This window comes from Marmota marmota, unplaced genomic scaffold (genome assembly GCF_001458135.2).
Source record: "Marmota marmota marmota unplaced genomic scaffold, marMar, whole genome shotgun sequence".
Taxonomy (NCBI): domain Eukaryota; kingdom Metazoa; phylum Chordata; class Mammalia; order Rodentia; family Sciuridae; genus Marmota; species Marmota marmota.
The window spans coordinates 42,431,920-42,434,015 of record NW_026000082.1 but is presented as its reverse complement, the minus strand read 5'-3'; the positions used below and the strand labels follow the sequence as shown (position 1 = coordinate 42,434,015).

At 51.2% G+C, this 2,096-nt stretch overlaps 1 pseudogene; it reads right to left on the bottom strand.

Moving 5' to 3' along the window:
* LOC107141581 overlaps positions 1-1,531 on the bottom strand; it is a 5,657-nt pseudogene extending 4,126 nt beyond the window's left edge.
* Between the last annotated feature and the right edge of the window lie 565 nt (positions 1,532-2,096).

The window sequence follows — 2,096 nt, the reverse complement described above, 5'->3', positions numbered from 1 at the left end:
TTCCTTCCTTCCTTCCTTCCTTCCTTCCTTTCTTTCTTTCTTTCTTTCCTTCCTTCCTTCTTTCCTTCCTTCCTTCCTTCCTTCCTTCTTTCTTTCTTTTCTTTTTTCTTTCTCTCTCTTTTTTTTTTTTTTTGGAAGGGTTTTGGAGGTATAACCCAGAGGCACTTTACCACTGAGCTACGTACAAGTCCTTTTCGTTTTTTAGTTTGAGACAGGGTCTCACTAAGCTGCTTAGGGCTGGCCTTGAACTTGTGATCCTCCTGTGTCAGCCTCCCGAGCTGCGGGGATTCCAGGCGTGAGCCCCCACAGTCCACTAACTGGGCACTTTCAAAAAGAAACACGTTTGGTGGAAAGGCTGAGTAGGGTTTGGATAGTGTCAGGGTGGCATATTGGGAGGACCTTTTGTGGGGCCTTTTGTGGGACCTCATGGGAGGTCTTGGGGTTATTGAGGGCGGGTGCTTTAAGGGACAGTGGGACCCCACCCCTTCCTCTTCCTTTTCTCTGGCCATGAGGTGACTGGCTTTGCTGTCATGTGCTCTCTCCTTCAGGCCAGAGACTACTGACTTCAGGCCACGGGGCCAGCCCGTCATGAATGGCTGAAACCTCTGAAACTGTGAGCCCAAATCAACTCTGATGATCTGACTAACACGGACCATTAGAATGCAGGCCAGGGCTGGGCAGGAACATGGAAGACCCCCAGTAACTGCCAAGAGAATAAAGGGTAAAACGGGGCTGGAGGCCACAAAAGCACCCACAAATAGGCTATTTGGGCTCTGGGGATGTAGCTCAGGTGGTAGAGCACTTGCCTCGCATGCACAAGGCCTTGAGTTCGATCCCCAGAACTGACCCCAACAACAACAAAAAATAGGCTATTTATTGGCTCACCCTTCCTTCTCCATTGGGTCCCTGGGGTTCCGTGGAGCGAACTCACAACTCTGTCTCCATTGTACCAAGACACCCATTCCCCTTCCCATTGCCATGGTGACTGGTTTAGGGATGAGCATGTGACCACAATCTGGGTCAATGACAATGATACCAGAGAATTGTTTTGACTGTTGTAAAAAGGTTCTCTTCCCATTGGGGATGCTAAACCAGAAGGTATAAGAAGGGAAGACGGAAGCTTGGGGTGACCGGGGAACCCTTGCCATCCTGCAGGGAAGCCCAGCTTAAGAATGAATCCAACAAGGAAGGCAGGGCAAGCGCCTGGATCCAGCCACACCTGAATTCTACCAATGGATTTGTTAGCTACCCATGCTCATGTGTTCTCATTTCTGCTTAATCCAGTTTAAATTGGGCTTGATGTTATTTTACAGACTTAATTAAAGCAGTTGGGGAGGAAGGCTGGACAGGGAAAGGGGCCAGAAAGAGTGGAGCAGATAGAACAAGAGGTGAAGGTCACTACCTGGCTGGCTCCTGATGCGATGGGTTCCTCACGGGTCCTCTTTCCTGTGGAACTCAGACCAGGACTTGGCTGGCCCCCTGGAGCCTTGGTCCTGTCCTCCATGTACGACTGAGTGTTTCTGTAGTCCATTGTGCCCAGGCCAACAAGTGTACCGAGGGAGGGACATCAGCACTGGGTTCTCCCAGAGAGTCAGCCACGGTCCCACCACGCGCCTGCCCACATAGCACCTGCAGAGTAGAGGGCCTGGATCAGGGCGCAGCAGGACCAGGCCTTGCAGTAAAACCAGAGAGCTAGCCTCCTGCGAGACAGCCCCGTGTCTTCCTGATTCTCACCATGACCCTGGGGAAAGGAGGCAAAGAAACTTGGCCAAGGTCCAATACCTGCCAGGTCAGCTCACAGAGCAGGACTGGGACTATGGCCAGTTGGATTCCCAAACCCGTGCCCTTTCCCCTACAGGGCCACTTCCTGTAAGTGGTTCGTTGAAATACTGGTCCCTTAAGATGCTGCACGAGGGCTGGGGATGTGGCTCAAGCGGTAGCGCGCTCGCCTGGCATGCGTGCGGCCCGGGTTCGATCCTCAGCACCACATACAAAGATGTTGTGTCCGCCGAAAACTAAAAAATAAATATTAAAAAATTCTCTCTCTCTCTCTCTCCCTCCCTCTCTCACTCTATCTTAAAAAAAAAAAAAAAAAA